A 25,668-nucleotide genomic window follows, 5' to 3' on the forward strand; every position below is an offset into this window, starting at 1 on the left:
ATGGCAAGTGCCTAGCCCCAGCTCAGAACGCACTGCTCAGAACCAACAGCTCTGCACCTGGCTCCTTCATGATCACACCCTGGTTTCCCCCTCACACCACCCCTGCCTCATATGCAACAGACCAGAATTTAGCAGTCATCCAAGGACAGAACGATGAGTCAGCAGTTTGCCGCCAGTGCCGGATGAAAAACGCACCGACAGTGGCATGAAGAGAGAATGGACCACAAAAATTTGGACACCAACGCCACTATTTCCCTCTTCCTCTCCTCGGCGCACAAAGTGAAGAGGCTTTCATGGTGCTGCCTGCAGAGTATCAGTTAAAATCCACAAACCGAATGCCAAGCAGACACCGTGCCCCCTGGTGCTGCCTGGCATTCAAGCCCGTCTGAAGGCAGGCATCATTAGTGATGGCAGAGACAACAAAGCTGTACAGAGATTTTTGATGGCTGCTCTGTTCTAAAGCAAAGGTATCCCTCTAGATGCCATTATCCCCCAGCTCCCATCAGTCCTCCCTTTTAGAAAGCAGCCTGTTTAATGGTGTGCATACAAACATTGGAGGGATGTGTGTGCAAATCTTTAGATAAAATAATTTTTTAAAAAAATCACCTATCACTAGTAAAATGTTAGTGCTGAATGAGAGATTTCTAAAATAGAGAAGCAAAACCGAATAGCATCTCTCAGACTTGCGCTACTGAGTTTATTTGAAGAGCCAGATAAAGACCTGAAGAACTGAGAATCGATCTCCCGTCTTCTTCTAGCGGCTCAAACTACGACTGGGAAATCTTGGAAGGACTTCAAATTCTTGCATCTTGATTATTGGTACTAGTGGGTTTGGAGAGTAGCTCTATTTGAGAAGCTTATGTACAAGATGATCAGGAGGTCAAAGAAAATGCAAGCTATTTGTTGGGCTTAGGTACTCATTTATTGAATTCACTTGGTTACAGGATCAATAATAGAACTATCCCAACCCAATATAAGTCAGGTTGGTTATTTTAGATATAAGTTGTTCTCTCTTAAGTGTTCAGCAGGGTACCTCTTGCTTGCCTCTTTAGATTCTGCAATCTCTAATAACCGACTTTCTAGCTTTCCTTGGTGGGTTTTCTCATCGTAATTATAAGTAAATACATGTTTTGGATACGTTTGTGTTTTATGGCTCTCTGCAGCAGGTGGGACATATGGGGGAATGACTACTTGGGAGTTATGACTGTGGCGATGTAGTTTGTGTTGCTGAGCATATGAAAACTCAATGAATATTATAATTTTAAAAACCCACAAGCAAAAAGTTAAGTACTGAGACTCCAAGATAGTAATAACTAGGTAAGTCTCTGCCCCAGCCCAGCCCTTTCCTCTGTTCCACCCCTGTCCAAAGTATTAATGCTTTGACCACAATGCCCATTAGCTTTCTCTGTCCTTGCCGAAGTAATCCAACAAAGCCAAATTAAAGTTGGAAGCCAATATCCATTGAACTCGTCGCCCACCTGCAGACTCGTGAGCTGCTCAAGTCACTCCCCCAACCCCCCACTTTACAAAAACAGCAGAGTTAAGTACAAATTAAAGACTCAAATCTAGAAATTATAACTGTCTCTCACTTTGTCCCCCTGGGCTGTCAGGATTCCATTAGGATAGAGCACTCCTGAGTTAATGAGAATGAAGGATTCAGAATCTTTTTGCAATGCTCTAAAAATAACACCCACACTGAGTGTGCTTTCATTAAATCTTTGATCTTGGTTGAAATTCAGAACACCCAGTCACTCTGCACCTCCCATCTTTTTACAACTAAAGAGCCTGGGTTTTTTTGTTCTAGCAGATTGCTGCTGTGAGTGTTCCCGAACAATACAAAAGCCAGATACCGACGAGACAGAAGAACAGCAGAAACTCGCAAGCTGGGCACTTGGGCTACAAGACATGCGACTAAAACCAAGCATGTTAAATCTGTCACTCGCTTGGTCGCCTGTGGAGAGCAGAAATCAACCCCAGGTGAGCAGGCAGGAAAATTATCCCAGTCTTAAACAGAAATCAAGACACGTAACTAGAATCAAGCACATGAATTGCTGGTCACCTGCAGAGAGCAAAAATCAACTCCAGGTGAGCAAGCAGGAAAGTTATTCCAATCTAAGAAACAAAGCAACAAACTCCACGACGCCCCTCCTGAAGTGCCATGACGAAAGGCGTAAATCTTTTGGCATTGCCGTTTCAGCAGTGGTGGTAGAGGAGCAAATGGAAAATCCTTCCCAGGAGTATCTTGCTCCCAGACCAGTCCAAGAAGACAGCTGGTAAGAATCAAAGGAGGAGTGAGAACTTGAAGTTGGGGCACGGGGCAGGTTCAAAATGTGAATCCCTGCTTGAGAAGCAACTGCAAGCTTCATAGAATGCCCCTGTCAAAATGAGGCTGTTCAAAAGTCCCTTCCAGCGTTTAGTATTATAATAATGAGTTCCTGGTACTGTCAGGGGACTTTATTTGCATCTCTTCCCCAACTGGGAAAACAGAGATTAAATACTGAAGCCAGCACTCCCCAGGACTCCCTTCACGTCATTTGCTCATCTCTGTAACCAAGGAAACCCTCTTCTACAGGATGAATCTCCCGTGCTCTTCCAAAACTTTCGCTTAGTGCTGCACACTGGCTAAGGAGGTGGTAACACCAAGTATCTTCCGGATCTATCAGAGGGGGTCTCATGCAGCTGAAAACACCCTTCTTTGTTTCCTGGGCAATGTGTGACATCTTAGCTCCAAAAAGGCACCCAGAGGACAGAAAAATCTCTTCTACCTCCAAATCCAAAATAGCTTATGCCATGGATAGGCAAACTAAGGCCCAGGGGCTGGATCCGGCCCAATCGCCTTCTAAATCCGGTTCACGGACAGTCTGGGAATCAGTATTTTTACATGAGTAGAATGTGTGCTTTTATTTCAAATGCATCTCTGGGTTATTTGTGGGGCATAGGAATTCGTTCATTTCCCCCCAAAAAAATATAGTCCGACCTCCCACAAGGTCTGAGGGACAGTGGACCGGCCCTCTGTTGAAAAAGTCTGCTGACCTCTGGCCTACGCCAACCTTCCCTAACCTGATACCCCCCCTTCAGACATTGTTGGGACTACATGTCCCATCATCCATATCCAATCGTGGGCCATGCTGGCTGGGGCTGATGGGAACTGTAGTCTAAGAACCTTCAAGGTCTCGTTGCTCTGCAGCAGCTCCATAAACCACCTCTGGAACAGATATTGGGAATCTAAAAGGTTGCTAACAGAGATTAAAAACAGGACTACCGGATATGAGCAACACACCTGTAACATTCCTCTACTTATAGGCATGGGGAACCTTTTTCACCCAAGCGCTGCATTTCCTTCTGGGCAACTTTCCAAGCTGCCTGTAGTGGGCGGGGCCAGAAGCAAAAACGGACAGAGAACTGAGCGTAAATCTTTACCTTTGGTAAAGGCCAGTTACCGAGCACCGGCTAGTTTCTGCACACGCTCACACTCCCCCCTTCCTGTGCTTCATCCAGAAAAGTCAGAGGCAGTATTGGAGTTCAAGAACACCTTCAGACATGAAGCAGGGTCAGTGTGAGATGCGGGCCAGGCAGAGAGGCCCTAAGGGCCACACTGAGCCCCCAGAACAAAGGCTGCTCATCTCTACCCTACTGTATAAGGAATGGCTACAAAAACAGTAATATTTATTTATTTATTTATTATTTATTTATTCATTCATTCATTCATTCATTCATACATACATACATACATACATACATACATACCCCGCTCATCTGGCCGGGCTTTCCCAGCCACCCTGGGCGCTTCCAACTGAATATTAAAAACAATACATCATCAGACATTAAAAACTTCCCCAAACAGGGCCGCCTTCCGTTGTCATTTAAAAGTAAAATAGTTGTTTATTGCCTTGACATCTGCTGGGAGGGCGTTCCACAGGGCGGGTGCCACTACCGAGAAGCCCCTCTGCCTGGTTCCCTGTAACCTCACTTCTCGCAGCAAGGGAACCGCCAGAAGGCCCTCGCCGCTGGACCTCCGTGTCCAGGTTGAATGATGGGGGTGGAGACGCTCCTTCAGGTATACAGGACTGAGGCCGTTTAGGGCTTTAAAGGTCAGCACCAACACAAACAGGTCATTTGCTTGATTCAGGTTTTACGGGAAACAAAAATGACCTAGCACAAAAATGTCTGAAAATTTACCGCAATGAAACTTGATACGATTTATGAAAAAAATTGTTGCACCCTGACTCAGGTCTGTTGTTTAAGCCTCAACCCACTTTTCTCAACTTCTTTTCCCTTGCACCATATTCTGTTCTTCAGGTTTCTCTTCCTGCTGAGGGTTTTACAGCTGCTGCTCCTGAAAAGTCCTTACAACTCAATTCCCTCTCCCTGCTCCAATGTTCCCAGATTAATCTGCCATTGCTGAGCTTCATTACTTTGCCCCCTTCTTTCTTTCTTTCCTGGCTATTAAAATGCTGCAACAACACAGGGCATCAACTTCACTTTAGCCTCCCTAGGAATACATCTCGTAGCAGACTCTATAAAAACATAGGCCAATAAAGCACAGCCAGGGAGATCAAAGAGGCAGGGAGCAGCTTCATGTGGAATAAAAGATTTGTAAGGTGGGCTGATTTTGTGCAATGATGTTGGGCTTGTAAAGCCTTTCATAACCTAGGAGCAACATACCACAGAGAAAGCCTCTCCAAGTAAGCTCATCTTTTGTCCTCTAGTAGGACTTTGCAACGACGTTGTTTCTCCTTTCTAAGATGCAGTTGGTCAATTTGCAGTCTTACGCTTTTATTATTAGCTACCCTCGTGCATTTGGAAAGGTGAGTTGCAAAAAATGGATCAATCTAGCTAGGGGTCATTTTGTGTTCCTCTGCATCTTCTGGATGGCTGAGAAAGGTTTTATTGTATTTTTTTTCTTGCACCTTCCCCCTCCCAAAGTAGAACAAGGGGGAAGATAATACAAAGAAATGCAAAGTAAAAATATGTCACGTCGCAAAGTTGTGGAAGTGGCACCCACACATGCGATTCCATATACAGTCATCAGGTTAAGAGTTACAGTTAATGTAATAGACAAATAAAGGTTTATGAAACCCATAAATCAGAAAGCACTTTAGGAATCTTTCGGTTGTTTGTCAGATTGATTTGTAAAAGTAATAAATCTCCACCATGTAGCCAATAATGTGGCTTTGTGTTTTCTCTGCTATATGTAGCTTTTGTTTACATTTCCCAAGTAAGTCTATTTGCCATACCTTCTTGTACCAGGATGCCAAGTAGCCCCCTTTCTTCAATGGACTAGAGTCGAACTCATGTCACAATAAATCAGCTAGTTTCTAAGGTGCAATTAAACACTGGAAATGATCACCACCAGTTCTTAAGGAAGTGAGAGTGCCATGGTGCTTCCCCCCTCCCCAAAAAACTGCCACATTCTCTCCCCTATTTCTCTCTTTGCTAGAATTTCTAGTTGTAGTTTTCTGAAACTGAGAGTGCAGCCTTGGATGGCTGCCCCAAGTCCCTCTCTGGGAGTTCCTGAGCCTTGTAGGACTGGCTGTTCGCCTCCACTTATGCCCCACTTGTACATCTGCAATTAAAGCAAATGCACACACAGATCTTGCTTTTCAAACACAATGCGTTCCCTAGAAATCATTCATTAGGCAAGCATTTGCATCACAAGTCAATTATTTCCACTGATTCCTTTGGGGAAATTTTTCATGCATTCCCAACCACAGAATTTTGACACCCTCCACCCAAAGTCAAAACCCCCTAGGAAAACCCTCTGAAATCTTACTAAATACACTACAGCTCCTCAGCCAACCAGCAAAAGGCAAACAAGGAAGTAAAAAAATGCTCTCCATTCAGATATCTGAATCTGTGGTGTGCATAGTGAGTGGGCAGAAAGTGGACCTGGTTCAGATGCAACAAACCTTGGCCTTTTTGGATTCAGTACATGCCTTGTGCTTTCACACTCACTTCTCTCCCCTTCAGTTACATGACTTCAAGGGAGAGACTGTGGTTAAGCCACAGTTTCCTGTAACTTCTGAATCAGGAAACTGTGGATTTAAAAAGCACAAAGGGACTTACATCTGAGAGAAAATGCATAGCACTGTACTCACATATAGCAGAACTGTAGCAAGTGAGGAATGTGTAATAATATATAATATATTTAAACATATGCTCAGTTAAATGGCTTTCATTTTTTAGGGTTTAGGATTTGGCTCAATGGCTGCATTTCTCAAGACTGTAAAGTGAAGGATCCCCTGACTTTTGAGAGGAAAAATCCCAGCTGAAATTCCATCTGGAAAAGCACAGTTACAGGATGACTCACTCTCGATGCATGAGACCCATAAATAACCTTCAGCACTAACAGACACGAATTCAGACACCAACCCGGCATGCTCAGAACCCGTACTTTATAACAACTGTCAGAACATAGCCAAATGCTATGCCAGGCACGGAGCCTGCGGCTGGCTGCTCTTGCTCTTAACGACCTGCCATGCAGAGCCCCATTGAAATTATTAATCGCCACAACATTCGAGGGAACGATGTGACTTTGCAATGCAAATAAAGAGGAAATTAAGCAGTAGAATTCCGCCAGACTCAGCCACAATTTGAAAGTTGTTAGGAGTAAGGGCATATGAGTGTGTGTGTGTGTGTGTGTGTGTGTGGTGTGGTAGAACCCAGGCAGTTTCCAGCAAATGGTAATCAAAATCCTACTGTTATGACAGAATGAGCTCTGTTCTTCGAGGACACCACCTTTCACTGCAAGCCCAATCCGAAAGAGCATTTTGGCAGCTGACCCCAGGAGCAACTCTCTGTATACTAGGCCCTATGAAGTCCTACCCTCAAAGCTTGGTTCCTTGTACAGTGGTACCTCGGGTTAAGTACTTAATTCGTTCTGGAGGTCTGTTCTTAACCTGAAACTGTTCTTAACCTGAAGCACCACTTTAGCTAATGGGGCCTCCTGCTGCTGCCGTGCCGCCGGAGAAAGATTTCTGTTCTTATCCTGAAGCAAAGTTCTTAACCTGAAGCACTATTTCTGGGTTAGCGGAGTGTGTAACCTGAAGTGTATGTAACCTGAAGCGTATGTAACCCGAGGTACCACTGTATGCAGAACCCATCTCTGGTGCCCGCTCCCTTTCCCTGCTCTAAGGCCGCCTTAAATCCTGACCTTTTCCTGGTTTGACTTTTGCACCCAGCTAAAAGCATGGTGGCGCTGTGGGTTAAAGCCTCAGCGCCTAGGGCTTGCCGATCGAAAGGTCGGCGGTTTGAATCCCCGCAGCAGGGTGCGCTCCCGTTGTTCGGTCCCAGCGCCTGCCAGCCTAGCAGTTCGAAAGCACCTCCGGGTGCAAGTAGATAAATAGGGACCGCTTACTAGTGGGAAGGTAGACGGCGTTTCCGTGTGCGGCTCTGGCTCGCCAGAGCAGCGATGTCACGCTGGCCTCGTGACCCGGAAGTGTCTTCGGACAGCGCTGGCCCCCGGCCTCTTTGAGTGAGATGGGCGCACAACCCTAGAGTCTGTCAAGACTGGCCCGTACGGGCAGGGGTACCTTTACCTTTACCTTTTAAAAGTATGGTAAAACTGAACTCAGTTTCCTCAAGCTAGGTGAATGGTCATGTGTTGGGCAAGCCATCATGTCTCAGTTCTGTGTCATAGATAGATAGATAAGAGCAAGACATGACAGGCTTACTAAAGCAAACACAACCAAGGCAGCAATTTCATGTGCACTTTCCTTCAGAGTAAGTCCCACTGAGCTCCAAATGAAGATGTCCAAGTTCCAGAGTTCTATGCATGCCAAAAAGCTCTTTAGAACTGAGTAATAATAAAACACAGAAGTGGCAATTAACACACACACACACCGTTTTTGCATAATGTAATAGCCTTTGATTTCAATTATGCCGAACAGGGAAGGAACTCCTCTCTGCAAGTGTATTGGAACCCACACATTTCCTGTGGGAAATCTTAAGTCAAGTTGCCAATTAGCCTCAGCAAGAAGCCCTTCAAACTCTGTTTGGGTCCCCTCTCCCAGCCCTAGGCATAGATAGCAGTATCAACACCCACCTCCCTGTGCATTGCTTGGCTCTCCCGGGAGAGGCAGTTTAAAACCAGGAAGGATCCAATAAGTACCGTAATTCTGGGTAGCAATGGACTAATTGGTCAATTGCTGTTTCTTATCTTAACTAGTCTTAAGCCCCATTTCCCATCTGTTTGCATTTTTTTTTTAAAGTCCACACGAGAATTAGTAAGCACTTATTTTATTTATGAATAGCTGCCTACAAAACATCTTGAAAGGATTTAATCATAAAAACACCAAAAATCAAAACATATGCAAACCATTGTCATATATAAAAACAACTTCAAATCTAACACAGATACGGGGGCGGGGGGGGGGGAGGTTCCACTTAAAAGGCTTGTTGAAAAAAGGAATGTCTTCAGTAAGTGCCAGAAAAATAAAAAGAGTGAGAGGGAGTGCTTGCTCACTTTGAAAGGAGTTCCAAGGGATCTGTGCCATCCAGCTGAAGGCCTGATTCCTGCAATGTATGGACCAAACCTCCTTTAAGAGCACATTTCTCTATTTGCAAGCCATTTTCCCTAATAAGATTTTTGTATGTTATTTTCACTAAAGGAATCTCTGCATCTGCACCTGTTATTACTAAAAAGGGAACACACAAAGAAATTTTATCCTGTTCATTTCAATACTGTTCTAGCTTCAAAGTGATTTTTAAGTTACAAAAAAAAAACAATTTTAAAGGTTTGAGATAAATTCCTTTGACAGTTTGACGTCAATTCCTACATCTCTTTTTTCCCTTTTCCACAAGTAATTGTTAGTCATCATGCCAATCAAATCACTTTCAAATTTCCCACCATAAGCACTGTTTCTAACCCCCAAACATATATATGTGTGTGTGCATGTGTGTGTGTACACACACACACACGAGACCTCAGCCTTTATCTCACCTAATACTGCACAAAGATTTACTGTATCCTGCATTTTATCATTCCAATATAAAATAAACCAACTCCACTTCTCAATAAATTTATATTACATGGTTGTCTGCTGTCTGACACTGATTCTATTTGTCAATTTCACCACGTGTCCTAGATCCCAAGGTATTAGGCATCTGTCCATATAGGAGCACGATGCATTTTGTTTCATTCTGTCTTGTCTCTATTGTGATTTATATGAGTTGTTTGTTCCCTTTTTCTACGAAAAAATAGTTTTGAAAGAAAAATAAGAGCATTGTTGGGAAGAATTCTAAAGCCCGTTGGAGTTTTTCTTCCTCTGGGCTGTATGCCCATGACTACACACCACTAGTCAAGGAGCCGGGAGCCAAAGAACGAATGCTACTCCTTCACTTTGTGGTGACAGCAAAAAGCTTCCTGCATGTGGCACAGCTGTTTTAACAATGGCCACTGCCGCCAACTACTACGCCACACGGCCACAGAACACATCCCCCAACATGTTACGTTTCCACACCAACATTACCCCTATTGTGGAGTGGAACATGGGTGCATATGCAAGGTCAAAACAAGGCTGAAAGTAGTAGTCTCCTTGCCTGGTACTGAACTGGACCCAGGGTACCCTGAGGGAGCACTCGGTATACGAACCAGGAGCCTTTGCAATGCCCCAGAGCATTCTGCATGAAGCTCCTTGATTTTTTTAACGAGTGCCACATTGCCCACATCCAGCCTGGCTAGCATGAGGTAGAAGCTGCAGTTGAGGTTTGGTGGGCTGGAGCGCTGAACTAAGACTTGGGAGACCATGACACTCAATTGGTGGCCTTGGCCCAGTCGCCATCTCTCAGCCTAACCTAACTCACAAGGTGGTCAAGTGGATAACATGTACAGTGGGTGTGGGTGTGTGACATGTACACAACTTTGAGCTCCTCCGATGAAAGGTGGGTTATAGCTGTATTAATAAATGTATATGGCTCCTACTGTGATGTCAAGGTTCAGCCTGTCTAGACCTGGAACCTGGTGGTCACCATGGGGAAGGAGAAGCACCCCCTGGAAGACCACTACACTGCCAGTAATGCTGAGGAGGCACTGGATCCAGATATCCCTACTCCAGGACCAGAGGTCTTAATCTCAGTTGCCTAGGTCCCTGGCCAACTCTCGGACATCCTCCTCTCATCACACAAAGGACCACGGGGAAAGAGGAGATGACAAACCAAGCAGAAGAATCAGGGTTACTGGTGAAGAGCTCAAAGAGATGCACACGAGGTAACTCAGAAGTGCAGGGAAAACACATATGAGCATGCCTGGATCTAGGCCTGAGTGAGATCCAGGAAGTAGCAGGACTTCCATCTCCCTACGGCTTCATATTCTAAACCTTCCTGGTGTAAAAGGCATGCTGGCTTCTCCCTGTCTGGTGGGAAGGCTGGCTCTGAGGAGCACTTTGCAACCCATCTTCTTCTTCTCCAGTTACCTCATTCTGGCCAGCTCCTTTCCTGAGCTATGAGCCCAGAAGCTGTACCCGTGTATTAATGAGGCAGGACCAGAGACCTGCTCAGGTCAGTGGCTCCTAAACGTGCTCAATGGAGGGACATCCAGTGGCTTTAATATCTGAACTAAGTACTGTTCCCAGAAAAGACATTGCCTCGGTGTTCCATTTTTAGTGCCATTCCCTGCAAAGCATCCAGCACTGGCTGCCAAATGAAACACGATGCTCCACTTGGTTTGGACGGCTGATGAGATGCCTGTTTACATTTCGGAGGCCAAGAATGATGGATCCCATCAACGCCATTCTGGAATTTGCAGGGACAGGAAGAAGGCATTTATGAGAACTAGGGCCAGGATTAACTTTCCTTTTCTCTTGTCGATGAGGCAGATGTAAGGAAAAATATTTCAAGTATGCGTTTCCTATTTGATTGTTATTTTGAATCCAATAAAACCAAGGCTGGAAGCATTGGAATAGCCTGGAGCATCAGAAAGTCTAGCGTATTCACTGCTCCAGTAGGTCTGAATTGTCCATTCAAATCTAAACTTGGGGATGAAGAGGAGGAGGCGCAATTCCTCTCCTTTGTGTCAGGACAAAGCCAAAACTTGCTTACAGAAGGGTGAAGCTACTGCAACCCATCTGACTTGAGAAAACCAAATAGACAGCTCCTGAGAGTGAGTAGACTATGGCCCAGTGGAATATGTGAGCTTTGCTTTAAGACCAGGCCAGGGTGGTTTGTTGCACCTCATCGGCCCACCAGAAGCTTGGTACCTTATAGTCTGGCTCACAGCTTTTGCCATGGCCAGTGACCAAGAGGATTTCAGTACCAAGACAGCAAAAGAAACAGGATTCAAACAATGTTAAGAGTAGCCCCAGAAAGCATCCTGGAAGAGCAATGTTTTAACTACATCAGTCTTTGCCAACCTACCATAGTTCTCATTAGGGTGCTTAGGACTCCAACTCCCATCAGCTCCAGCCAGCATGTCCCAAACATCTAGAAGGCACCAGGTTGGCAAAGGCTGGAGTAGATGAAGGAAAGCCAGATGCAACAGCCCGCCATAGTACAAATGGCTCAGGGTTCCACAAAGGGTGCATGGCTCTGTTCCTGCACAGCCCTCCCATCTTCAAGAAAGGGGCACAGGGCGGTGCCTCCCTTATTACAGCAGGGCTGGAGGACCTGTTACCCCCTCCAGATGTTGCAGCACTACGTTCCCCATCATCCCTGACTATCAGCCATGCTGGCTGGGGCAAGGGAAGATGGGAGTCCCATCAACATGGCCTAAACTTGCTTTAGGCGTAACTCTCCTTTTGAAAGAGGCTGGCATCTGTCAAAAATTAAAACCACCCTCTTTTGGTTTATTACTTTTGCAGGATGTAACAGATCTAACGATGCTCTCAAACTGCTTTTTCCGCTGCACGCATGAACTGCCTATTCTAGTATACGAGGCTCCAGAGAGGAGCAGCCTGCTATAACGTCGCTCATATATTCCCCTCATAGACACTTTAATTATACACTTCTCCAGGCCTTGGGCGATCATCCTTCCGATGGGATGTTAATGAGTTTTTTGTTTTTAAAATACCTATAAAAGGGGACTAGATAAGGAGAAACAGTCTGGGAAGGGGGGAGCCTTCTGTGTCCTTTGGTGAGAAGAAACTGATGCAGAGAACCAAAAAAAGAAGTGAAAAACCTTTAGAAATCAGCAGCATATTTGCAGGCTCCAGAGTGGCTTCCCGAAAATGCAAGCACAGCTAAGTCAGCCACGCACGCCTGTGGCTCCTTCTTCGCTAGGCTGTGTGACGAAGAAATAGGTTCATGCCCTTGCCCCAGATACTGAGCACAGAGTGAGGATGAGTTGCTAATATATAGGAAATTGGATTTTATATATAAAGGGAAGAAAAGAGAACACACTCCAGTGGGGCCTGCCCTTCTGAAGGACACTGCAGCTAGATTGCTCCAACCAGAGTGTGTGTGTCCACAGACACACCTCTTCAGACAGCAGGAAAAAGTCCCCTTCTTAAGGCAAGCATAACTTCTCAGGAACCAAAATGGTAAGGTCATGCACTTAAGGCCAAGAGTATATTCCAAGTCTAGTCTTTGCCACCCCAGCAAAAGCATCCTGTCATATAGGGCACGGCATTTAACTCCCACTAAACATGCATCTTCCTTACTTTTTATGCATCAATTGCCATCCTTTCGAGGGCAGATCCTCACTATAAAGTGCATTCAAAGCACAATTTAAAGGACATGACTTTCCCCAAAGAATCCATGGGTTGTAATTTCCCCCTCAAAGACCTACAATTCCCAGCACCACAAGGGTACACAGTACCAGTACATCTTTTATTTATTTTTGTTTAAAAGTGTGACACTTACCGTAACAACTTTATGGCGAGTACCGGCACCTACTTTTTGGAGGGGGGAGCACTGCCCAGTACCCTTAACAAACTACAGTCCCCAGAATTCTTTGGGGGAAGTGTGCATTGAATACACTTTAAATGTATGGTACGGCTCTAAGTAGAGTTTTTGCATCCTGCTTTTCAGCCAAAGTGGCTCCAAGAGCCATTTACATACCACAAGGTTACCCAGTGAAATTCATGGCAAAGTGAGGGTTTGAAATCGTGTCTCCCTAGTCCTACTTTGAAACTCTTAACAACTATCCCACACAGGCATAAGGAACTAGAAACTAACTTATTCCTCCCTGGTCCATGGAGACTGTACTTGTAACCATCTGCCTCTCTCATTCATTTTGGAGCCAAGAGTGACAACAGAAGGAACTAGCATCTCCTCAGGTGTCACACTAATTACGAGCTGTTTCCAACAAGTGGAAGTAAATCACAATAAATCCTCTTTGTTCTCAGTAATCCACCCCACAACCCTGTAAGGTGGCTCAGTTTTATTATCCCCATACTGCAGATGGAGGATGAAGTAGAGATAGAGTGGCTTGCTTAACACTACAATTAAGAATTAAGTTCTTAACCCGAGGTACCAGTGTATTGTGCTACCCTGGCTCTTTCAGGGCAGTTCCCATTTTGGGGCTCAGGGGCTTCTAAGGCACCCAGTTCTGTGCTGGATTAACAATGGGATGAGATATTAAAAAGACCCATGCAGATGACCTCCATTGGAATTGCTTTTCCATGATCCCTTAACATTACAGGTGAATAGCAGGCATACACAGGTAATACACAGTCTGCTCTGAAGGGATCAAAAACACAGAAGGGGAGACTCCTACAGACTCATCTGTGTATAGACGCCCTGCTATTTTCAAATCTAAAAATAATAGTAGGTTGTATCCAACTAGGTTTCACTCAGAGTTCACCTATTGAAATTAATGGACCAAACTTACATGGATCAAACAGTAATTTACCATAAATGTGTCTGTTTTGAATAGAACTAGCACTGGATACAACCTAGTGGTTAACAGTGATGTCAAACCTGCATCTCTAGAAAGGATGGCACAGGGCACTTTCTCCTGTACCTAATATTTAAGGGGGAAGGTTTTATGGGAAGCTCAAAAGAAATAGGACATACATCATTTTTGCACATCCCAGAAGGCCAGTAACAACTGGACATCATATGATTTGATTTGATACTATCTCTATATACCACTTACATTGAAATGAATCTTTACAAAAGTAAAATACATATTAAAACAATTTAAAATGGAGAAGCCAAAAGCACAGATAATATGGCAGAAGGGTTTAAGTTAATGAAGTTGGAACAGAACTGAAAATGAGATTTTCTGCCTCTGAGTGCTCAAAGCTTCTGAAATCCCATCAGAGCCCAAACACACACACACACACCCTTAATAATTCATATCTAAAATGGAAGACAAATTGTCCTTCTTAGAGACTTAGAATTAAATTAATGGCAAACAAGTTCAACCAATTTCATCACGACCTGCCAGTCACAAATTCTTCATTTCAGGATAAGCTTGCTCCAAATCCACCCTGCTTTGCAAATGCCAACAACATGACTCTTCTCTAAGACTTAGGTCACATTCACAGCACTCATTTAAAGAACATGTCTTCCCCCAAAGAATCCTGGATGATCATCTGTCATGGATGTTTTAATTGAGATTCCTGCATTGCATTGGGTTTGACTAGATGACCCTTGGGCCCCTTCCAACTCTACAATTCTAAGAGCTAAAAGCAAGGGGGGGGGGAGGTAGTTGTTCTGATGCTTCAGTAGGCAGATAAAGAAGTGGGGAGATTAAACTCTCTCACACACCAAGCACCCTGGTCCGAGTCTCTTTAAAAAAAGGCATTTTTTAAAAAAATGAATATGCAATAAGCACTGTCCTGTTTGGATGAAGGACACTCCTGACAGTGATTTGCAAATTTCTGTTAACATATCCAGATGGTCATTTTTTGCATGTGTTTCTCCATTCCCATCCATGCATGCAAGAAGAGGTGTTTCTAAGACCACCCAAAAAGAAAGACACTGTGTTCCTTAAAAAGCAGAGCAGAAGAGAGCTGCTTTTCAACGGCATTTGTAGGTGCCTTCCTTCCCTTTGGGAAGATAAAAGACAGAGGTTCACTTTGTTCGACGGTGGAGAGAGAACACAGTCATCAACGCTAGCAACCTCTGGGAGCCTTATCCTCCATGAATTTGTCTTAACCTCTTTCAGAGCCATTCAAGTTAATGGGCAGCCCCACTTTGAAAACTGCAGAAGGCAAAACTGAGCATTCGGTTTGGAAACAAGAACGTCTGTCACGCAGTGTGAAGTTGGGGCAAAGCCAGGAGTGAGAAAACAGGTCAGCTCCTGCTTTTACACCTGTTTACACAGTCTAAAACTGCCCTCTTTGGCTATTTCCCTAAGCACCTACAGTTTTAAGAAAAGCAAATATACATTCCCCACAGAGGTCCATGCCCTGTGTCAACAGCAGGTTTCCTTTTGAATTTCAAGCCACACCTGTAGATAAGAGATCAGGAAGGCAAAGGCCTGCTATTGTGTGTTCTTCAGGTACCTGGTGCAACTTGCAAGTATAACCAACTTTGTGACCGCCACTTCCCTGCCTACAGGGCAAAGCAAATATTTTACAAAAAAAAGCAGCAGCTTGGCAACCAGTGCCATTATTTGATTATCACTACAGCCTCCTAGTTAAAGTAATGCTTAGCATTTACATAATGCCTTCTTTGCAGCATTCGTTGCTCTTTACACCCTGGCCACATTCACAGTTAACTGTAAGCCAGACTTTCTGGCTTTTTGTGATTTATTTGGAATGTGGGTTCAAGAATTACTAGCTTTACCTCTGCAGCAGGTTTGGCAACTGGCCCAGGTTCATTTACCAGCATCTCCAGGTGGGGCTAGGAATGTCCCTTGACTGCCAGCCTGAGTATACAATGCTGAGCTCGATGGACCAGTGGTTTGACTCATATAAGGCAGTTCCCTATGCTCCTAATCTAACCGTATTGCTTTGGTGTTAGTAGGTGAAACTTTCCCATACAGGCAAATGCTTTGGAGCAGTGAGGATGGACCTGCTTGGACTTTTGTGCACAAATGAAACTCCGCACTGTTTCTCCGTTATCTTATCTGCTCCTTAAAATTCTGCTCGCAGCCTGTAATGAGCTGGAGCTACCACAATGAAGATGAGAAATGGCCGTGGAATTGACAATAACCGAGCGAGAGTAGATTTGAGTCTTTAAACAACTGTGTTTCCCCCTGCAAGCGAACGACAAGAAGTAATCTCAATAGGAGGACAAATAACACAGGACAGAAGAGAGGAGATGCAAAGAGCATTTTCCCTTTGTACAGGACCAAATTCTGCTCAAGATGTGTGCAATTAACACGATAACATGGACTTCCCAGTGATTAATAGCTAGCAAAGAAATAGCTTTTTGAGGAGTTAGAGGGAGGAGAATGAAGCACCCTCGTAGCTTAAGAAGGTAAGAAACAGAGGTTAGCAAATCCCCAATCTAATTAGGGTTGAGGGGGAAAGAGATGATGGAAATCTAATGATTTAAGAGTGCTCCTAGGGACCTCACAGAGGGGGCAAACAGGTTGAACCACTTCAGACTGCAATGGGTGTAGGTTTCCCCCTTCAAAAAGTGTTTGTTTGTGAATTGCCTTTTACATGCACCTGAAGGCCATTGACAAACATACCATAAAACAGCTAAAAATAGTTTTGAAATAATAATAATAAGAAAAACCCAGCTGAAGCTAATATTTTAAACAAGATAAAATGAGTGCCTAAGGGAGAGACATTTTCATCCTGCTGGAAAAGCTTGTTGAAAGTTGTTTCCGGAAAGTATAGGTGGCGGGTGATTGGCGTATCTTGAGATGGGTGCTGTTCCAGAAAACAGAGGGAGCCACACTGAAAGCCCTGCTCTGAGTCACTGGAAGGTGGGCTTCTGAGATCTTTCGAACTTGCAGCAGAAACTCTGCTACAGAGTATTGCGGCCTAGTGGGTATATAAGGGATAGTGCCGTGTCTCAAGTAACTTATATATGGCCTTGTGTGTTAGTTCTAAAATACCATCATTACATAGCTTTACGCACCAGGCAAAAACATTTTTTCCACCAAGCTTTCGGCTCTTAATTATCTCTTGCCTCTTTGCAAGGTTAAAAACAGGGTTGTCTTTAATATCCCCCCCAAATTGTTTTTCTTTTATGCCAGTTTAAATGTATGTATTTGATTGTTTATGTATTATAGGTCACTTTTGAGTTAGCTCGATAAAAAGTAGGAATAAATTTAATAAATAAGAAAATGACAACACAAAACTATGTTGTTGTTGTTTAGTCGTTCAGTCGTGTCCGACTCTTCGTGACCCCATGGACCAGAGCACGCCAGGCACTTCTGTCTTCCACTGCCACCCGCAGTTTGGTCAGATTCATGTTTGTAGCTTCGAGAACGCTGTCTAACCATCTCATCCTCTGTCGTCCCCTTCTCCTTGTGCCCTCCATCTTTCCCAACATCAGGGTCTTTTCCAGTGAGTCTTCTCTTCTCATGAGGTGGCCAAAGTATTGGAGCCTCAGCTTCACGATCTGTCCTTCCAGTGAGCACCCAGGGCTGATTTCCTTAAGAATGGATGCGTTTGATCTTCTTGCAGTCCATGGGACTCTCAAGAGTCTCCTCCAGCACCATAATTCAAAAGCGTCAATTCTTCGGCGATCAGCCTTCTTTATGGTCCAGCTCTCACTTCCATACATCACTACTGGGAAAACCATAGCTTTTACTATACGGACCTTTGTTGGCAAGGTGATGTCTCTACTTTTTAGAATGCTATCTAGGTTTGCCATTGCTTTCCTCCCAAGAAGCAGGCGTCTCTTAATTTCGTGGCTGCTGTCACCATCTGCAGTGATCATGGAACCCAAGAAAATAAAATCTCCCACTGCTTCCACTTCCTCCCCTTCTATTTGCCAGGAGGTGATGGAACCAGTGGCCATGATCTTCGTTTTTTTGATGTTGAGCTTCAGACCATATTTTGCGCTCTCCTCTTTCACCCTCAATAAAAGGTTTTTTAATTCCTCCTCACTTTCTGCCATCAAGGTTGTGTCATCTGCATATCTGAGGTTGTTGATATTTCTTCCAGCAATCTTAATTCCGGCTAGGGATTCATCCAGCCCAGCCTTTCGCATGATGAATTCTGCATATAAGTTAAATAAGCAGGGAGACAAAATACAGCCTTGTCGTACTCCTTTACCAATTTTGAACCAGTCAGTTGTTCCATATCCAGTTCTAACTGTAGCTTCTTGTATAGTTACACAAAACTATAGTCATCAAAAAATCCCTATATATTAACATGTGGCGATGAAGTCATCACTCTGCAATGGAACCCAACACACCCCAGAACTAATCCAGGGCTTCTATTAATTTTTCAAATGGCCAGTGGGGAGCCTAGGAAATTAACTCCAGATTAATTTCTAGGGTGAATTCTATTTCCGCTGGTAAATTACTCATTTGAAACAGGCAAATGCCATTTTGCTTTGAGGAGGAGAAGAAAAGAGGCCCCCTTCAGGACAGGGTTTCCACCTATGGAAGAGACTATCATGAGCCTTGGTGGGTGCAAAAAACTGCCAATCTCCACCTTACCAGAACCAACAAAGAGACTGATTCGCTTTGAAGGTAGTTGTCAAAGGATGAGCTTAATGCACTAGTCTAAGAGAACTAGGTATTCGGAGCCTGCTAGATACAAGTACAGTGGTACCTCGGGTTACAGACACTTCAGGTTACAGACTCCGCTAACCCAGAAATAGTACCTCAGGTTAGTAACTTTGCTTCAGGATGAGAACAGAAATCAAGCAGCAGCGGCGCGGCGGCAGCGGGAGGCCCCATTAGCTAAAGTGATACCTCAGGTTAAGAACAGTTTCAGGTTAAGAACGAACCTCCAGAACGAATTAAATTCTTAACCCGAGGTACCACTGTACCCTCCCCAAAAGGAAAGTATAGATCAAATTAAACAGGGCTTCCATATGTATTTAAAAAGTGCATATTCCCCACAGGTTACAAAATTGCAGAGAGGATGTTCTGCAGCCGAATAGGCCATCTACTGGTTTGAAAACAGCTCAGCCAGTCATCATCTGGGCTCATCACAGAGACATGCGGTTTCCATTTAGTCAGCAGCAAGAGACGCAACTCAGTGGGGACGGTGGCAGAGAAAAGAAGCTGGCGACAGAGTACTGCAGGTGCAGAGGTGTGCCGCAGAGGAAGACGTTCAAGCCTTGCAGGAAAACTGAAGATAAAACTGCCTGCATTAAAACTGGAATCTCTCTCATAAAAGCCAAAGAGGCCCACTTCTTCTAGAGAACTGTATTCTAAAGGCATGTATTGTCACCAATCTCTTTTCCTCCCACACAGTTTCTGCAATTTATAAAATGCTCTTCTCTCTTTATTCATTGGGGGAAATTATCCCAAAGCGTAAAGCAGGAAAATTCACTCTGGTTAATGAAAGCCCACTACAGAATGCCTGGGAAAGCATTTAGACCCCCAGATGTTGCTGCACTCCTGCTCCCACCAGCCCCAGGCAGCATGGCGAGAGGTCAGAGATGTTGGGTTTTGGAGTCCAAAAACATTTGAAGAGCCGCAGCTGAATAGACTGGTGCCCTCGAGACCCGTCCCCATATCTCTGGACTACAGCTTAATTAGACTGCAAGTTCCGATGGTGCTGTGAATTCTTAATAGTCTTCTGCTGACCAGCAAATTTCGAATTTGATTTGACTGTAACTTAAATGGCTGTTCTGACATCGTAACAATACAGGCAGATTGATACGAAACACCATTGTTTTCATGAGCCCAGTGCTTCCAAATTCAGATATGAAAGATACGTATTCAGATACGGAGAAAAACAGCCAACAGTTAAAACTTTCATGTACCTTAGAGAAAATGAAGCCACAACGTGAAAACATTCCCCAACTATCTCCTCCTTTTGCTCTCGTGCAGACCTTATTTTTATACACACCACGCTGGAGCAGACAGATAAAGGCGGATGGAAGGGAAAGATAAGGATAGCCAACACACACACATACACACACACAGACACAAAGATGAACATGTGGCACTGGCCACATGACTTGATGAGAGAAATATGTATTCCAGGGAAACAACCAGCACTTATGTCGCCTAGGCTCCTCATACTGGAGAAGAACTAGGCCTTTCTGAAAGAGAAGCAGGGCAGCCAAAGAATCTCCAGAGCCCAGAGGAAAGATGCTCTGTTTCCAACAATAGTTTCCTATTGCTAGCATAATCAGCAGTACCAGAAAGAAGGCGTGTGATGGAGCACTGGTGCAAGGAATGGCAAACTCCCATTATATCCACCCTAGCTGTTTGCCCCACCAATGAGAAGGCAATATGGCCACACCATGCCCCTGGATCAGGGCTCCATTTCTATCAGCCAAGGAAGCAAATGCTCACTTAAATAGGCTCTCGCCTTTCCTGACCACGTTTATTTATTTCAATTATTTATTTACCACTTTTATGCACCATTTTAATTTGGGGGTGGGGTGGGATGAAATACCTTAAGCGCTGTACAACATAAATGCAACAAGTAATACCACTCAAACAAAACATGACTATAAAAGCCAGGAAAGCAGTAGTATAAACACATATAATTTTATTTTCTTATAAAAATAGGAATTTGGGGGATTTATACAGATGAAAACAGAGTCTGACCTCATGGGCTAGGGAAAGCCAGGGCAGGAAAAAAAGGTAATAATAAACAATAAAAGGTTATGTCTTTACAAGCCATGTTCCTGTCAGCCTGGCCAAATATTGTACTAGAAATGTTCTCAACCGCAGGATGATAAGTTGCTCTGATAATCAATAAATCATGCTTTGGAGAGGCGGGTAAGCATCGAGACCAGAGGACTGCTGCTTCCAAAGGAAGGCTTCAGCCTGCCCCACCAAGCTTCAAGCCAGAGGTTATTCCACCAGCAGAACTGTTCGTGACTTAAGTATCTCAGCCTACTGGGTGACATGGGAAGAACTGGCAAAGTCGTTTCCTGAGCTGCTCCTTGTGGGTGCCAGAGAATAGCATATAAATTACTGGCCCAATGAGGGTTGTTTCTCCCTCCCCCTTCACCTTTCTGTAGAAAGGATTTATGGAAGAATGAACTTATATGGAACGCAACCGACTCCATCTTGTCCCAGCATGCTCCTGTACAGCACCTTCTTGCCAACCTTTCTGGGCCAGTGGGTGCATTTGGGATTCTGATGTGGGGCACCAGTCACAAAATGCACACTGTTGTGCGCAGTGTGTGGCACGGCACACCATGGCAGCCACATCATTAAGACCAGAATAGAGGGCAAGACCACAAAAGGGTACAGGCATCCCTCTCACACACATGCCCCCCCCAATCAATTGTGGAAAAGGAACCTGCATCAGCCACCATCATGTTTACACACAGAAAGAAGCTGTTAGCACCTTTCCTCCTGCTGCTCAGAACGCAGGGAAGGTAGGCATCTAGTGTTGTGAGAGAAAAGAGAAACTGTGGAGAGATGCTGCCAGTTGAAGCAGAGAATTCTGGGCTAGAGTTGCCCTGGGACTGCCATCAGTGATGGGATCAAGGGCCATTGGGAGGAAGCTCCATCTGCACCCCAGGGAGAATACCATGGTAGGGGAGGAGAATAATCTGGCCCAATCCGCTGGCAGATGCAGGGAACTTGCTTTGCTCTTCCCTGCTAGAAGATGATGTCTAAGAACTTTATATCAAGGAGCAGATGAGTTTGCTTTTTCCCTCCTCCCTCCCACTCACTTTTCCTTCTGTGACATGTCATTTAGGCTGTAAGCCTGAAGGCAGGGGCTGTCTTGTTGTAAGCCATCCTGGGAGCCTTTTGCAGCCGGCTCGTGAGTTAAAAGATGCTTTAAGGAATGTGACAAAAGAATCTGCCCTGTACAGTGGTACCTTGGCTTACATACGCTTCAGGTTACAGACTCCGCTAACCCAGAAATATTACCTTGGGTTAAGAACTTTGCTTCAGGATGAGAACAGAAATCGTGCTCTGGCGGCGCGGTGGCAGCAGGAGGCCCCATTAGCTAAACTGGTGCTTCAGGTTAAGAACAGACCTCCAGAACGAATTAAGTACTTAACCCGAGGTTAAGTTGCTGCCAGAGGTCCCTGTGCTCTTCCTGGACGTTCTGCATGCAAAGCATGTTCATGTCTGTGCACATGCACACACATATTCACAACTTACGTGGCTCACATGCATTGCATTTACTTTAATGTCTGCATCAGAGAGGAAACCGTAGCAGCAGATGCTCTCCTCATATCGGCCAACCTGTCACCATCCGCCACGTAACACCAGCTATAATGGCATGGAACAGCTTTTCCCACTGGGGATTACGAAAGCTTTACAAACCATTAAATATGAATAGCCATTAAAGCCACAAGAAGAGGAAAAATTGCATCTTGAAAAACAGGACCATAACTAACCTGGAAACCAAGATTACATTATTACTTCTCATGACTTCCAACACAGTTGGAAACTTGATTTTTATTCTAATTCGTTTTTGTAAACCGCCCTGAACTATGGTGTATCATTTTAACATGTAAAAGCCGATTCACTCAAGATTTAAGGTAGCTCTAAAATTACAGCCAGCAACATACGGGTCATAGGCTCCAATCCAATATTTTCTTATTGGCAACACATAACAGCTAAAGGAGTAAGACAGGGGCAGGGAGCCTCTGACCCTTGAGCTGTTGTTGAACTGCAACTCCCATCAGCCCCAGCAAGCATGGCCAATGGCCAAGGGTGATGGGAATTGGTCCAACATCTGGAGGAGCATAGGTTAGCCAACCCTGACCTAGGGGTTTCAGCTAAGGATAAATGGCCATTTTCGTTCCCACCACTGGCCATGCTGGCTGAGGCTTGCTGCTTTCAGTTACTGTGTTGTCCATGGTTGGATCTTGTTTTATTGTTAATTTCTGAGCCAACCTGGGAGTTGACCCAAATATTAAATGTCACTAAATAAATAAATACAGGGCTCGAAGCCAGAGTCTGAGAAGCATGTTTGCGTGTTACCAGAGCATCAAATGCAAAACATCTATCTAAATACCAGGAAGTAAAATGGAGAAATTCACTCTGAAAGGGAGACTGATGCTACTGAAGCTGGTTCCCTATTTGCACATGGAAACTATTAAGAAGTTTCTAGTCCTTATGGCTTAGTGCAATGATATGGTTTGGTACCAAGCATCTGTGGGCCAACCCGACAAAAAGGCTCACAAAATGCTTGTTGGAGAACTTCATTTGGTGTCTCTCTTCGGCTAAACATCTCTGCAAAGATGCTGGTACACGTGTGTTATATTATGAAGAAGCAGAGATTTGACAAGGTAGCACAAGATAAACAGCTTATAGCAGAGCAGTCGGGTGGGGGGAAGGCTTCGCTATCTATTACTGTACATCCAAGCCACTGAGTAGATAGATAAAGCCTTCCTGTTTCACTGAAGGGCAAATCAATCATCTTGACATTATTTAAATATTGCTGATAAATTGAATGATGACTCTGATATAAAAGAGCACTTAGCTTAGCCCCCCAAAAAGGTTGTAGAATTATTCAGTGTGGCATCTTTTGTTATGATCATTTTTATCATGTGTTTATCATTTTGCTTCTCGTTTATTGCATTTTTACTCTATTTTTTAAACAATTTTTAGACTACCCAGATAATCATATATTGAAAGGTGGTATAAAATCTGATAAATATAACTGATATACTAAACCTGCAACCTCTCTTTTATCCATAGTAAGGTTTAGATAGTTCAGGTTTCACAAAAAGCCCTTCTGCCTGGCAGTTTCCACACAATTCAGATGCTCACTGCTTGGACACATGTGTACGCAGTGTTAGAAACTGAGATATGAAACCTAGGAGCTAAATAGCACCTTAAACCTAGGTTAGGTTATGGGTGCAACGACAGAATGCCTAGGTGCGCTTTTTTATAACCAGAATACAAAGCCGAAAATGAATGAACTGCAGCTAAAATATTATGTTCATTTTTCACATGGTCTAGTCCTTCCCATGGGACGCGGGTGGCCCTGTGGTCTGAACCACTGAGCCTAGGACTTGCTGATCAGAAGGTTGGCAGTTCGAATCCCTACGACGGGGTGACCTCCTGTTGCTCAGTCCCAGCTTCTGCCAACCTAGCAGTTCGAAAGTACGCCAAAAAAAGTGCAAGTTGATAGATAGGTACCGCTCTGGTGGGAAGGTAAACGGCGTTTCTGTGCGCTGCTCTGATTTCGCCAGAAGGGGCTTAGTCATACTAGCCACATGACTCGGAAAAACTATCTGCGGACAAACATAGGCTCCCTCAGCCAGTAAAGCGAGATGAGCGCCACAACCCCAGAGTCGTTCGCGACTGGACTTAACTGTCAGGGGTCCTTTACCATTTTAGTCCTTCCCCTTTGCAGGATACTTATGCAAAATACATTATTTTGCAAATTTACCCTGAAAAATGTAACTTGTTGTATAGAATTTGATTTTTTAAAGCTACCAACTATAGGGAAGGGACGCGGGTGGCGCTGTGGGTTAAAACACAGAGCCTAGGACTTGCCGATTAGAAGGTCGGCGGTTCGAATCCCCGTGATGGGGTGAGCTACCGTTGCTCGGTCCCTGCTCCTGCCAACCTAGCAGTTCAAAAGCACATCAAAGTGCAAGTAGATAAATAGGTACCGCTCCGGAGGGAAGGTAAACGGCGTTTCTGTGCACTGGTCTGGTTCGCCAGAAGCAGCTTAGTCATGCTGGTCCCATGACCCAGAAGCTCCCTAGGCCAATAAAGCGAGATAAGCGCCGCAACCCCAGAGTCAGCCACGACTGGACCTAATGGTCAGGGATCCCTTTACCTTTTTAACTATAGGGAACCATTCCCATTATCTTATTCAATGTTATTATTTGTTCAATAGCAAACATATGAGATTATCTTGCTACACTTTTGCATTTAGAGCCCATGTTATAAGGGCCTTCTGTCTACAATAAACAAGAGAGGGGAGAAATCTCTTTCCCAGCTACAGTATTTACAATGCAAAGGTCTGGCACCTTGCTAAGTATGTATCTGCTCACTGCTTGGGTCCTGATGGGAATTGTCAGTTTTGATTTGGGCAAATTAAGCCTTGGGGATCAAAAGAATAAAAAGTGTTTACAAGGCTGGCTCCTGCAATTCCTTCCTATTTACATTTCTTTTTTAAAGAAGTTTCTTCCCTTGGCGCATTCAAGCCATTCATGAAGAAGTCAGATGAGGAAAACATGCAGAAAACTTTTTCCACGGTGGTAAACTTTAACCAGCTGGTTGCCAATAAATCAGGTTCCAGAAAGTGAAAGAACTGAGGCATACATTCTCTTTGGTTTTATCTCTTTGGCCTTGCCCTGGGATCATTTCCTTCTCATAACAGTAGGATAGCTATGAATGTCCCCGTCCCCCTTAAAGGTAAAGGTAAAGGTACCCCTGCCCGTACGGGCCAGTCTTGACAGACTCTAGGGTTGTGCGCCCATCTCACTCAAAGAGGCCAAGGGCCAGCGCTGTCCGAAGACACTTCCGGGTCACGTGGCCAGCGTGACATCACTGCTCTGGCGAGCCACAGCCGCACACGGAAACGCCGTTTACCTTCCCGCTAGTAAGCGGTCCCTATTTATCTACTTGTACCCAGGGGTGCTTTCGAACTGCTAGGTTGGCAGGCGCTGGGACCGAACAGCGGGAGCGCACCCCGCTGCGGGGATTCGAACCGCTGACCTTTCGATCGGCAAGCCCTAGGCACTGAGGCTTTAACCCACAGCGCCACCCGCGTCCCTAATCCCGTCCCCCTTACCCACCCTCAAAAAGGG

At 44.6% G+C, this 25,668-nt stretch overlaps 1 protein-coding gene and 2 long non-coding RNA genes across 3 annotated transcripts in view; 2 read left to right on the forward strand and 1 right to left on the reverse strand.

The window, feature by feature from the left end:
• The window catches only part of SLC9A1 (solute carrier family 9 member A1), a 72,984-nt gene that overhangs the window by 30,358 nt on the left and 16,958 nt on the right, over positions 1-25,668 (reverse strand). The gene's annotated exons all lie outside the window — the stretch shown is intronic.
• Positions 1,810-7,184, forward strand: LOC310684942. Its single transcript, XR_014514991.1, has 3 exons — positions 1,810-1,977; positions 6,187-6,852; positions 7,097-7,184. It is a non-coding gene; the product is annotated as an uncharacterized lncRNA (long non-coding RNA).
• On the forward strand, positions 9,989-19,141 carry LOC310685030. The gene is made up of 2 exons (XR_014515030.1): positions 9,989-10,207; positions 18,865-19,141. It is a non-coding gene; the product is annotated as an uncharacterized lncRNA (long non-coding RNA).

Source organism: Podarcis tiliguerta, assembly GCF_965153285.1.
Source record: "Podarcis tiliguerta genome assembly, chromosome: 8".
NCBI classification, from domain to species: Eukaryota; Metazoa; Chordata; class Lepidosauria; order Squamata; family Lacertidae; genus Podarcis; species Podarcis tiliguerta.